Source organism: Nipponia nippon, unplaced genomic scaffold (genome assembly GCF_047370975.1).
Source record: "Nipponia nippon isolate SJK-2023a ecotype South Korea unplaced genomic scaffold, ASM4737097v1 scaffold_9, whole genome shotgun sequence".
Lineage (NCBI taxonomy): Eukaryota > Metazoa > Chordata > Aves > Pelecaniformes > Threskiornithidae > Nipponia > Nipponia nippon.
Window position 1 is genome coordinate 48259136 of NW_028262413.1, and position 13852 is coordinate 48272987.

The 13852-nt window shown below is 56.0% G+C and overlaps 1 long non-coding RNA gene across 1 annotated transcript in view; it reads left to right on the forward strand.

Moving 5' to 3' along the window:
* Positions 1 to 11273: 11273 nt before the first annotated feature.
* LOC148050331 (uncharacterized) overlaps positions 11274 to 13852 on the forward strand; it is a 50159-nt gene continuing 47580 nt past the window's right edge. The window contains exon 1 of the long non-coding RNA XR_015701721.1: positions 11274 to 11321. This is a non-coding gene — a long non-coding RNA (uncharacterized LOC148050331). The remainder of the gene's footprint in view (positions 11322 to 13852) is intronic.

Here is a 13852-nt window from a genome sequence, read left to right on the forward strand (position 1 = left end):
TGGTCGGAGCGCTTCTGGTGAAATCTGGTTTTCATCTGCACATGGCACGTCGAAGCAGGGAAATGCCTCTCCTGGGACGATGTTTCCAAAGGGCAAGCTTTGGGGTTGGAGGAGAGGCAGGTTCACCCCAAAAGCCTGGAGCTGGGGGGCTGGCTGCCTGGGGGCACGCTCACAGCTTCGCCCCCGCAGAGGGGAGCAGCACCCAGCTTCGGACCCTCCAGGCTGCCCTGCAGAGCCGGGCGTGGCAGTAAGGTGCTTTTGTTTTCTGGACGTCGAGGAGAGAAAATGTTTTAGTTTTTTTCCTTAAAAAGTTCAGAATTTTGTCTTTCTTCCCTGTTTGGTATGAAAACACCTCCCAGTGCTGAGATTATTCATGGGCACGAGCCACCACTTTCTGAGCAGGATTTTTTTCTTCTCTTCCAGGACACCAGTGCTGTTGGGGACCGGCATTGGGGTGAGGGCCAGGCAAGGGGCTAGGCAGAGAGGTTTGCCCGAGGCTCCGAGAGTCCCGCACTGCAAGGATGGCCGGGATGTCCAGGCTGTGCACCCTGCTGCAGGCAGTGCACCCCACTGCAAGCCATGCACCCACTGCAGGCAGCAGACCCCGCTGCGAGCCATGCATCGCTACTGACATGGGATACGCTGCCTGCAGTGGGGTGCATGGCTTGCAGTGGGGTACGGTCCCTGCAGCAGGGTGCATTAACGCAGAGATGCTGGGCTTTACCCAGCCTGGGTCCATGCGATGCCCAGACAACCCAGAGCTCCAAATCACATCGTTTTCTGCTGGAAACTCTCCAGGTGCTAATGAAATATTTATGAGTCAAGGTATACACGGCCTCCGATTTAAGGAAAGAAACTGTTTTTATCGTGGAGATGAACTTGAGGGGAACATTTTATTAGAGAGCATGGTGTTGTAAAACATTGTACTCAGAAGAGGACAGCGTGTGATTTCCCTCCTGCGGAGCCAGGCTCAGGCGCTGAGCTGGAAAGCCAAGCGTTTCCCTACCCAGACATACGATGCTGCCATGGGGCTGAGGTCTCCTAAAGACGGGGTCTGCTCTGAAACACAGCTGATGGTGGTGAATGGCTTTTGCTTTCCAAAATAGCATCCTTGTCCTCCCTGCTGGTGTTTCCTCGCCATCGCGACTGCCTGGTTTTGGTAGGAGATGCAACAGCCCATCCAGCACCCCGAGGAGGGCTCGGGAAGGCTTCTCATTGTCTGGGATGGGAATCCTTCCCCTGGAAGTGCAGGATGGATCCGGCAGCCGCACTCCACTGGGCACGATGCTCCGGAGCTGACTCCGATTTGCTTCCCGCTTGCTCAGCCGAGGTGAGCTCCGCTGCTGGCCCTGCTCCCCGGCACGGGGTTATTTGTCAGGTTTTAGTTTCTCTCAGCTTTCCTTTTAAAATAATGGAAGTGTCAACTCTGGTTCACGGGCTGGTCAATGTTTTAATTCCTCCCTAACTTTATAAGGCAATTTAATGAATTATACAGTGTGGTAACAGAAGGAGCTAAATAAAGATGCAACACTAGCTGTGTTTAATAAATACACCCTCGCTATCCGTGGTAGCTATTTGCAAGTCAAAAATATGGCACACGATGATCTAGCTGTCGATTGCAAATTTTTTAGATTACTGCTAGGTCAGCACTATTTTATGCTAAATCCCATCAACTAAAAATAAAAGGAGGAGGCTGTGCACGGGGAGCTGTAAAGCAGAGGCAGCCTCCCCGTGGGCTCCCTGGTGCCGGGGACCTCCCGAGCTAAGGACCAGGGATAAACGGACAAACTTGTGTTTCTTCCCCCAACAGGCACTAAGTAACCTCTCGGGAATTCAATAGGCCTCTTTAGGAGATGCCAGGAGGCATTAATAATAAAAGTGACCCCCACCTGTGGCCTGATCCTAGGAGGAACCCAGCAGCCGCCCGGAGAAGGAGCAGTAGAGGATGCACAGGAGGTGCTGGCCTTGGAGCTGCTGCTGAAACCCCACCGGAGCAGACAACCTGGCAGAGGAGGATGGCTGCTCTCGCCACGCTCAGCTGCTCTTGACGGGCAAGAAGAGGTTTTTGAGGAGCGCATCCAGGGAGAGCAGAGAGCTGGGTGCCAGCAGCGGCATCGCTGAGTCTCTGCCATGAGCAGCATCCGCTGCTTTCTTCTGCCTGCCCTGCACACCTCTGCGACGGACTGGAGAAGGGCGAGGGAGCGGTGAGGATTACTCCCTTGATGCTTGCAAATAGCTTTGAAAATAGGCAATTGTGCATTTGTGGCAAGACTGTGTTTATATTAAGGAAACATCCAGCTGCAAGTACATTTTTGCCGTCATTCTGAGGCAAATACCGGCTTGCTCTCCTTGCACGCTGAGCCAGGCTCCTGCCTGCCTCAGAGCCGCTTGGGTTTCCTTGCAAAAGCTGTGCAGGAATACCTAGCAGGCGTCATTGCACCGGGCTAAACGCCGGCGTCGGGCCATGCCGGCATTAGGAGATGCCACGCACCAGATGCTTTGCACAGCATCAAGCAAAAGGTGGGAGAGAGGCAGGCAGCAAAGCCGGGGCTGTGCTGTACCTGGAGGGCCTCTGCCACGGCACTGGAGCCTGCAGAGCCGCTTTCTCTCGGCAGCGTGGTGTGCCGGCGGAGCAGGGCCTGGCACTGCCACCAAAACCACCGCTCGGAGCCGAAGGCAGGAGTGGAGGGAGCGGGATCCAGCCGGGACTCGGCTCCTGGGCAGACCGAGGGAGGGTGAGAACAGGTACTAACACGTGCGTTCCTCCCTCCTTACAGCGATGAGCTGCTCTCCCGGTCAGCCGGAGAAGGTTTTCCATATGGCCCCCAGTGCACGTGGAGCCGGTGATGGAGCGGGGGAATCACCGTCCCTGCGCAGTCCTGGGATGTCCTGCAGCCCCGGCATCATGCTGACATTGCATCAAAGCCCTGGAGAAGTGCTTGAAGCCATGCAGGGGCTGCCACAGCTCTCCTCGGCCCTCGGGAGCTAAAGAGGCTGCAAACAGCAGAGTGATGCCCTCCTGGTCACGCTGAAGTCACGCTTGGGGCAGGCAATGCCCTGCTAAAGGTGTTCGGCCAATGTGACCCCAGTGCAGCAGGACTCGAGCTGCATGCACCACTCGGCCAGCCTTGTTTCTGCAGCAGCGATGGACTGAGGGAGAAGAAATACTAATGTTTGTTCTTGTTGCCCTCTCTGCATGCACAGTAAATTGACCATTACTTCCCAGATTGGCTCTAAAGGCAGACTGAGGGTGGTTCCAGACTTCAGAGAAATTAGCTGGATTCAATTAAGCTTCTCTCGTTGCAACCAAAGCAAAGGGCGAGGATGGTTGCAGGTGCCGCATGCCCCGGAGCAGCAGCACGGGGGACAGCCACGCCACACAGCTAATGACAGTGGATATGAAGGTTGCGTCCCGCAGCTGGAGCTTGTGGCCTGAGCGTTCCCTCGAAGGCTCAGCTGGAGGCTGCAGGTAGGCACGGATGCTCTCCTCCCAAGGGCTGAAGGGGCTCAGCCTGGCTGCATTTGGGGCTCCCATCAACACTGGCCGGCACGCAGGGACCCGGCCTGGCAGCAGGACCCCGCACGCCCGCGGGCATGGCCATGCACGCCTTGCACGCCCCGGAGATGGAGAGGGAGCTCGGCCCTCTGGACCGCAGCCCTGACCTGCTGCAAGGCTCCATCCTCAGCGCTTAAGCCACACCTTACTGTGCACGGAGCTGCACCCTCCTAAGTGGATGGCATCAGTCCTGGATGCGAATCGGGCAGACCCAGTTCTCCCTTCCCACATTACAGAAATCCCAGTCTCTTTTCCAGTATGAGAGCAGAAAACGACTGGAACTGCGTACTGGGAGGAAACTACCATGAAATAGCCCTCGGTCATAGCTTAGGAGCTTGTCATATGTTTCATTACCTGCTGAAAGACAGTTGCTGTGTGCTGGGGAATATTTATAAAGCCCAACTATTTACAGCTCTCTGCCTTTTCCTTGCAAGCATGCAGCCAGAAAGGCGATAATAAAGTAGCCTTGATGATCTGAATGATTTATGGAGCAGCAATTCTGTAAATAGGGTTCAAACTTTTAAAGATTTATTTGTTTTCCAACAAAAAGTCATCCTGGTGGTACGCAATGTATATACCATGTAGGTTAATTATGCTATTTATATCTGAGATAAATTGTTCAGTGGGCAGTATGCCAATGCACCAGTTTAGCCTGATGCTAATGTTTTCTAAGAGATTTTTTTTTATCCCCCAGGAAGTTTTGCAACGAGTTCACACGGCTCCACCAGCTATCGGGAGAGCGCGGCCGAGCCAGCCGTCACACCGTTCCAGTGCCCCGCACGAGCGGGCCATATTTCTGATTTCGTATTAAAAATTCTCTTTGTTCCCCTCTGTCTTCTGCTGATCCTTCTTGAGCCGAAGCACGCCAGCAGCGGAACGCTATGCCGGATTTTGAAGTGCGGGCAGCTTTCTTTTCAAATGCTTCCTTTAAAAACCCCTCCAATATTGCAGCCGTCAGAAGTCCCCCTTTCTGCCAAGCCTTTACATTGCTTTTGTCCTTTGTTCTGCTTCCTTTAAGCCTGGTCCCCCTTCCATTACGCCTGCCAGAGGAATCCAGAGTACAAAGGTTTCTCCCAGTGCCTTGCTTGCTCTCTGCCTCCCTCCCTCCCTCCAGCATCCTCCGTGATTACGTCCTCTCCCTTGCTCTACAGCTGTTCCCAAACTCCCCCTCAGCATCTGAAGCTGCAAATCACCCCGGCCCCACATCCGCACACGGGGTTTGAATTTGTGCAGCATTTGAATCCCAGGGGCTGGGAGGTTTTTTGCTCTCGCTTTCAGCAGAAGCCGGGATGCGGTGGATAAGGCTGACTCCCAGTGGCTCACAGTCCTTGACTCGGCCGCTGCTTGCTGTTTCCTATTCAGGCGATGAATTGCAGAAGCACTCTTGCTCTTGGAAATTTTGCCTGTGCACATAAGTAGATTTTTATCCGTTCCTTCCAGATGCTGCAGTTATAAGTGCCCGTGTACATTTTGTTACGGTTCCCCAGATAACAGCATTTGGAGTATCACTCCTTCAGAAAATCCATGCAAAACCATCTGTGATTTTCTGCTCTTGGATGGATAATTGGATTGTAGTGTAGGGTGGGCTTGGGGCTTGGGTTTGTTTCCTTGCCTGAAAACTCAAAGGTACTTACAGGCAGGCTCCAAGAGGCTTTCAGGCAAGAACGAAGGCCTCCGTGCCCGTTCCTGGCTGGAGGTGAGCAGTTTGCCACCAGCAGCCCCAGTTAACCCACAGCTGCCCCACTGGATGCCTCATGGCCACTCTCATACCATCACTCACCACGTAGGAACCTCATTTTTCCTACTCTGGGCTTGGTCCCATATTTTAAAGCACCCTTTAAAGAGCTGCAGAACTTCTTTGATATCATTTTAATATCTGTGATAAGTTCCTTCAGGGCGACCCAGCTTTCCTGTCAATTAATTAAATACTGCATAACGGTGGCATTTCTAATTATCTATAGAGAGGACAAAACAACCGCCAGCAGCGCAGCCTTCCTCACCCACCCCTACCACAAACCACCCGGAGGAGGTGGCACCGAGGGCCACCGGGATGACGGATGCTGCTGCACGGGGCACGGCAGTGGCAGATGGTGCCCGCTGCTGTGGCACATCCAGACGGGAGCAGCAACGCGGCGGCTGTAAATCACATCACGGAGCAGGAGGAGGAAAGGAAAAGAAGCAGGGGAGATGCTGGAAAAGGCTGCGGGGTGAGTGCGGAGCGACGAGCAGCCCCGAGGGCTCGCAGGCTGGCTGTGGAGGGGGGGACGGGACACTGCCGCTTGGGTTGCGTTGCTCAAGAGCATCACGGACTTCTGGGCAACCTGCTGGGCCATCGGCGCCACGCCATCGCGGTTGGTCTTGTCAACTGGAAGGGCATCTAACTGCAGGGCATTGAGCATCTGCTGCTGCGCTGCGGTCCAGCGGCCGTGCCGGCGGAGGGCTGAGTCAAGCCAGCAGCGGGGGCATGAGCCGAGCCACCCGCCCGTGCCGCTCCCAGCTGGAATCACCGGCCCCGGCTCCTCGGGGATCGCAGGAGGCCAATTCTGAGTTTATGCAGGCAGCAAAACCACAACAGCCTCCAGGAAAAAATTAAATTTAAAAAAAGTAAAATGCAGGAAACAAAGAATGAGTGGGAATTTGGATGGGGAACAGAGCTAAAGGACGCCAGGTAATGCTGCAGCTTGGACAAGGCTGGCCCGGGTGGCGGGCTGGCTGCGATTTGGTGATGACCCGGCTGGTCCCTGCTGCCCCGTTCATGCTCACACGTGGCCCGGCCATGGCAAGGTGTGGCCAGCGAGCTCCAGGGCTGCACAAGCATCCCCGCGATGTGCTCTGCCCGACCCTCTGCCTGCCCAGGGGCTGCCGTGCTCCTCCTGCCTGGTCCCCAGCACAGGGACGGCCCCAGTTTGTGACTGGGATCCCTCGCAGGGAAGCCCTGGCCAAACTGGTGGCCATGGCTCCGAGGTAAAAACCTTCTTCTCCCGCCAAGCCAGTGGTGATGGAGACATGGTTATAAATGCACTTGACGTTTGTTGGTTTGGGGTTTCTTTTTTAAGAAATGGCAGCCCGTCTCCCACCTGCCAGCTCAAGTGCCGTGGAGCGCAGCTCCAGCGCAGCCAGACGGCTGCAAAATAAAGTCCCAGGCTCTTGCCCCTCCGGTCGGAGGAGTCATCGAGAGCCGTCGGCTGCGCTGGCCCGGGGACGGGGCATTCCTGCTCCCCTGATTTATTATCTCTGCTCAGCACACAGAGAAGAGGATTCTTCATGGGAAGAAAAGTTGGCAACTCGAGGCAGTCCCTTGGAAACAGCCAGTGTTTGTCTGAGCATTCATTCAAAGGAGCAGAGGGAGAAAGGAAAAACACTGTAGCAGAGAAAGATTAAAAAAAAAAAAAAGGAGACATCAGAGGCACTTGCAAAGCTGGACTACAGCAAGGCAGCCAGTATTTCTATTCGGGAAGGCTGGAACAGGGACCTGCAGAGACAAGTTTTGCATATTCAGAAAAGTAAACAGCAGACTCAGCCTTGGTTTTTTGCAGAATTACAGGAACCAGAGATGGAAAAGACCTATTAACTCATCTTTCCATTTCCCTCCAGGGCAGAGCAGGATTGCTCCCCAGAGGAGATTATTTTTAGCACTCTGTTGAACAGAGTTTTCAACATCTCATGAGACGGGGGTTTCTTTTCCAGGGATTTAGATGTATGAATGATAAACCAAGTTCTGCCGAAAGAAGGCTTGACCCAGAGATGAAACGAGGATCAAAGCGGTGCTATGAGGTTCAGAAATGTTTGCCTGCGTGTTTTCTTCTCTAACATGTTTCTGCATCTCTCTACAGCAAGCCTTGCCTGGGAAGGAAGCAGAGGCAACGAAGCCCCAGTTCTCCAGGGATTTTTTCTTACAGAAAAGAAGAAATGCGACAATTGCTCTGGAAGAAGCTTCACACGGGCATCCCATGTCCCATGGAAACGTGGTACATGCATTTATGGGGAAAAAAAGAGGCACGGCACTGCTAGGTAAGCAGCACATGCACGGTGGGGTCCCATAGGCTCAGCAGAAGGAGGTAAGCCGTGCTGCGGCTGATTCCCGGCACCGGTTTGGGGTGACTGTGCTCCAGCACGGGCTCTGTGGGGAACCTGGTGAATCGGCACCCACCGGCGCCGCACCTGCAGGAGCTGCAAATCTGCTGCCCGAGGTTCAGGGGAGCTTTGAGCTCTCACACCCGTGGCAGCTTTTAAGCACGGCCTGAATTCACGCCACAGCCTCGGTCTCCTCGGCGGGGTCTGCCGCGGTCCTGCACGCCTTGCTGCAGCCGCTCGCTCAGGCTGTGCATCGCTTGCAGCTTCCCTGCACAGCTCCTCCGCGGCGCTGCAGTCGCTCTGGGCGCAGAGTCCAGCGGCTGCTCGGCTCCTGCAACTGCTGCAGCTCATTAAAAAGGAGAGACACACATCGGGCCCTCTCCTGGACGCCTCTCTCCCTCCTTCCTCTGACTCTCTTTGATCTTAAAATTAAAATTGTTTTCAGCCTGCGAGTATATTTTTGCTCCGTGTGGGCTGAGCGACGCCAGCCAAGCGAGGCTCTCGCTCCCCAGCAGCCCTCGGCTCGCGGGGAGCAGCTGCAGGACCCGACAAAACCTTGTGTTTGTGCCCAGAGCAATTGCAAACAGTTTGCAAATGGTTTCAGTGGCTGTTTCGGTGCGAGGGGGAGGGAGAAAAGGGGACTTGGATGCTGACTCTGAAATGATTGTTTGCAGGCCAGTAATTCAGGTTGCAGACAAGGCCCCATTGACTCTCCGGCGAAGACGGAGCGGTTCAGTTGTTAACCCTGGAGAACCGGCTGCTGCCTGCATGCCGCGGGGCTGCCGAGAGCTGGACCCGCCGGACGCCGGGGCAGCACGGCCAGGGCATCGCTCCCAGCTGCCTGAGGGGCTGGCCCGGGTTTTGGGTACCCCTGCAACCTGGCTGCAGGGATGCCCTCAAGATGCCACGCAGGGAGGTTTGCAGCCTGGGACGCTGCCTGGGAGTGGCTCTTCCCAGCACCCTAACCCTCCCTTGGCTTTAGCAACAGCACCCATGACATGTGCAGGCAGGAAAGCACGCAGGGGGGGCAATACACCCCTCCGGGTTCATGGGAGCACCCGGTGCGGGAGAGGAGCACCCTGCGTGCTGCTCCCCTGACCTGAGCACCCAGGACACCCGCCTGTGCACGCTCGAAGGGCTGCTGCAGGTACAGGGTGTGCATGGGGGGTTTGCAGGTGCTGCATCCCCATTAAGCGGGGGTATGCGCTGCCAAGGGGTATTGCAATGGCCACGCGCTGCCAAGGGATACTGCGACGGCCAAAATCACAAGCGGGTTTCGGTCATGCTGCCAAACTCACCAGCAAAGGGTCTCGGCACAACCGTTCCCCCCGCCTGCATCCCTATGGGATTCAGGGTGTTCCTCCCGTGTTTCCCTCGACCTTTTTTCCCTCGCAGCTCAGAGGAGGAGGAAATGTTTGTCTGCAAGAAGCAGGTCCCTGGCTGAATTCCCCCACCGCGGGGGAACCTGTGGCAGTGAGAGGTTTAATTTTATGCGGCTGTGCTTTGCCCAAAAACATTAGCTTAACATTATCACGGGGTAAGTCAACAAATATGGAAAAATCTACCAAGGTTACATTTTACCCACTTTTCTTGCACCTTTGGAGATGAAACTCAAGCTATGCTGCTAAGTTACAGTGATTTATTGGTGGGCTGAGAAGCTGGGTTTTAAATACTGCATCTTTGGGATGCTGGCAGCCTTGCTTCCCATAAATCTTAACTAGTATTTCTGAGCCCTTTTATGCCAGCTGCTTTCATGTATTCAGAACCTTTTCCGTGCAGTAGCCTATGAAAATATTGAAACGAAGCCCAGAGCAACACCAGGATATGAAGGGGAAAACTTTAAGATGTTTTGTAACTATTTTTTAACAGAACCTGCCAAATCTTAATTTTTCCAGTTTACAAGTAAGAGCCTCTAACCATCTGTTTGCTGTCAACTGATGTTTGTTTGGAAAGGAACTTTATTATTTTTTTCCATCTCGCACTCCTGTTCTTACAACTAGTTTACTGAACTTCATAAATGTCAGCTTTCACAGTTGTTTTGTAAGCCAGTTATGATTTAGGATTTAATCAAAATTGAGCAGTCAGTGTCTTTAATCAATCTGAATGGAGATCAAAAACAAAGAAACGGAGACTGAAAAATGAAACATTTAATGTATCCCAACAGTCTTTGAAAGAGCCTTATTTCCAACATAATAGCTACCAGGAATCATTATAACAAACTTTAAAAAAAAATACCCTCCAAAACTGCTTGTCGTGTTTTTTAAAGATAAAAAGGGCTAAGGCAATTTAAGGCTTAAAAGCAATTCCAACCTTTTATCTCATTAAGTATTAAAAATAAACCAGCATCAGCCACTCTGCGGCTGCGGCGGGCCGTGCCGCGGGGGGCTCTCGGCACTAAGGCCGGGGCTGCCGGTGCCCAAACAGCCCTTTGCTCGCCCCGTTTCGCCCATCCCGGGCCACGGTGCCGGTGCGGTGCACACCCAGACCGCGCCGTGCTCTCCACGGGGATTTTGGCACTGGCAGCACCGCAGTCTGGCAGCAGGCAGGCATGCCCGAGATACACCGATTTACGGCGTGGAAATACGGCATGGAAATAAAAAGCAGGGATGTGGGATGTGCCATTGCTCCCCCACTAACCCTCCGTCCCTCTCCCGGCTGGGCATTAGGACACGAACATGGGTGCCGCTCTCCTGCGCGAGGCCCCGCGCGATGCTGCACCCGGTGTTTTCACCTCCTCCTGAAATATCCCATCCATGCACGAGCATGGATGGGATTGGGCATTTTGGGCTCCACCGGGGGACCAGCCACGGAAAAACCAAGTCATCCCAATGGGAGCAAAATGACCCAGCATCTCCTCCGTGGTGGCTGAGCCCCTCATTAGCCGGCGTGACGGCCTCGGCTAACGATGCGCGGGGCTCAGCAGAGCCGATGTGGGTCAGGAAAACCAAACTAATTGGGGTGGCAAGTGGAGCGATAGCCTGAGGAGTAACGACGGAGCAGGACCTGGGGGGGCCTGTCAGTGCATCGGGGCCATGGCCCCACGTGTGAGGAGGGTCAGACACAGCAAGGGGGATGTGGGGATGGAGCCGGGCAGCGCGTCCCCAGCCTGGCCAGGCCCGGCTCAGCCTGGCTTGGCTTGGCTGGGCTGAGCTTAGCCCAGCCTGGCTCAGCTCAGCCTGGCTCAACTCAGCTCAGCTCAGTTCAGCCCAGCCCAGCCTGGCTCAGCTCAGCTCAGCCCAGCTGATTTCAGCTCGGCTTGGCTCAGCTCAGCCCAGCCCAGGCCAGCCCAGCTGAGCCCAGCTCAGCTCAGCCCAGCCCGGCTGAGTCCAGCTCAGCTCAGCTCAGCGCAGCGCAGCCCAGCCCAGCTCGGCTCAGCCCGGCTCAGCTCAGCTAAGCCCAGCCCAGCCCGGCTCAGCCCAGACAGGCCCGGCTCAGCCCAACTCAGCTCAGCTTAGCTCAGCTCAGCCCAGCCCAGCCCGGCTCAGCCCAACTCAGCTCAGCTCAGCTCAGCTCAGCTCAGCCCAGCCCAGCCCAGCCCGGCCCGGCTCAGCCCGGCGCTCTCGGGCGCCCCCTGCCGGCGCTTCCCGGCTGCGAGCCCATAAGGGCGGGGCGGGGCGGGGCGGGGCAGGTAGCGGCGTGCGCAGGCAGCGGGCAGGCAGCAGGCGGGCAGCAGGCGGGCAGCAGGCAGCAGGTAGGTGAGCGGTGGCAGACCCTAAGCCCGAAGCTGGATAGTTTGACTTAATTAAACTGGAGGTTCTTCCCTTCGGCATCCCGCGCTGGAGCCGCCGCTGCCGGGAGCGGGACGGGGCATCGTGGGGAGCCCGCAGCATCGCTGCAGGTTTCGTTCATGAACCAGCCCCTGAGCTTGAAGTTCAAACCACCAAGTTCTGCTTTGTGCTACAGGGCTTTCCTTATTCTCTCCTTTTTTTTTTTGGCTTGTAAGGCCCTGGTTTGTTTGTGGGCTCTGGGGTGCCCACATGGGTGCTTGTGGGGTTAAAGGTGCTGAGCAGGTCCCAGAGGGACCCAGCATCTCCCCGGAGCAGACCATCCCCACCCCCGATCAGCCCTCCCCAACCAGGTGAGCTGCGTCAGAGCCCCACTGTAACCTTTAATGGGTTTTTAATGAGCAACTGGGGTTGGACTGGTGGGAGCATGGGGAGGGTGGCTCGGTCCTGGGGTGCCTCAGCCAGCGGGAACGTGGTTCTTCAATTCGACTGCGTTGAGCAACCGCTCAGCTCAAAGGCCAACCCAAACCTGCTGCTCTGCTTGTGCGGCACCCGGTGGGGTGGGAAGGGAGGCCCGGGAAGAGGGGGCTGTCGCTGCGCAAACATCTCCTCTGTCGTAGCAGAGGATCCCCCTTCTGCTGCGGCATCGGCTTCCGATAAATGTTTTGATTTAGCCTCAGGGTCCGTGTGGCGGCAGGGAAGCCTCGGCCCGGGGTGATGCTGTGTTCCATTGGCAATCAGCTCTTGGATGAGGCACAGGAAGGAGCGGATCTGAGCTGCAAACAAAATCCCGCTCATCCACTTTAAGGGGTTTGTCCATGCAGAGGGGAAATGTGGGGTGTCCTCCCTCCTCTCCTGGGGTGCAGGCTTGCCGGGACACGGTGCCCTGCCGTGGGTGAGGTCCTGCGTGCCAGGGCGCGACCCTTGCATCAGAAAGGCTAGTAAAGCTCTGCCTAGCAGTTGAGCCATGTCTCTGAGCACCTCTGGCCAGGCATGGCCTGGGTGCCTGTGCTGGGCACCTCGGTCCTGCTGCGGGCCGCTGCGAGGCTGTGGGATGCAGGCATGCCCGCACAGGAGCGGGGCCCCTCTAATCACATCGCTGATGAGGGAGTCCGTGCACCCGGCTCCTGCCTGTGGTGGAGACGGTGGCTGCTGGTGATCTCTGACTGATGGGGTTGCTCTGTGGTTTCCTGCTTTCCTGTAATTTTCATCCCAGTTAAAGCCAGGCTTAATTCTATTTCCACTCGCAAGCATTTGCGCTGGGTCTCGGCAGCACAGGGAAGGTGCAAAGTGCTTCGATGGAGCCGGGCCAGGGCTTTGCAGAGATGCCGGTGGCGTGAGAGCTGCCACCTCCGGCACGGGAGCCAGAGCGCTGCGTGGTGGCAGGGCTGTGAGCAGCCAGGCTCCGGAAAATCCCCCTGCTCCAGCCACTGAGCCCTTTGACTGCTCTTCGAGTACCTGTTCCCTGTGGAGGAGGAGAGGCTTTGCACCTCCCCAGGCAGGGACAGAGCAGGGAGAAGAAAACCTATCTCCTGCTAAAGCTGCTGCAAGCACCAGGCAAGCAAGAGGCTCCCTCCCTGCTGCTTGCTCATCTCCCCTCCGCTTTGCAAGTGGGCATCCTGCAGCCAGCGACCATCTGATGCCCGTGGCGTTGCCCGTTTGCCACCGCGGTGGGTGCTGGATGCCACCCGCGCGTGCTGGGCACGCTGGGAGCCCGGGCGCTGGCCAGTGTTCCCCGCATCAGGAAATCGGGGGTTTATTCCTGCCGGGAACCCAGGCTCGGCGCCGCCTGGCCTTGCAACAAACAGCCAGCGCTTTGCTGGTGCTACTCTATAAAATTCCCTCTGAATCAAGGGAAGTGGGTTTTTAAAATCAGTTTTAAAGGCCTCCAGGGGCTCCACATATTCTCGCAGGCCTTCCTCTTTATTTGTCCCCTTATTGTAATCCCCTCCACTTAGGATGTATGGGCAGAGCCCGACATCTGGCTCTCATCACACCTTCTGTTGACTCACTGCTCAGCACCAGGGCTGAGATGGCTCCCAGATGTTGCAGCGTGTCGGTGCCCCGTCAGCCGCTTGCTTTTACGGTGGGGGATAAACAGAGGTGGGTTCGAAAGCGGGGGGGACTGAATAAGTGTTACCTGCGGGTTAGGGGCACGCAGGGGCTCCTGCATGTTTCGCACACCTTCCTTGGAGAGGTCTCATTTTGGGGGGAAGCCTGCACAAGTCATCCAGGGCTTCAGAGGTTTCCCTGTGGGTTGTGGTAAACCTGGAACAGGCATCGGCTGCTAAGGCGGTGGATGATCTTTACAGCCCTCTGAGCTAACCTCACCCCTGAGGCTCTTACTGGGGTGCTTTGCTTTATTTTTAATTCAAGACATGGCATGCTGGTTCTGCATCTCCGTGTGCTGGGAGAGGAGGTGAGCAGGGCCAGCAACAAAGCCACCGGGGCACTGGTTGTCACACAGCCTGTCCCAGAGCTCGGAGAAGACCTGGCA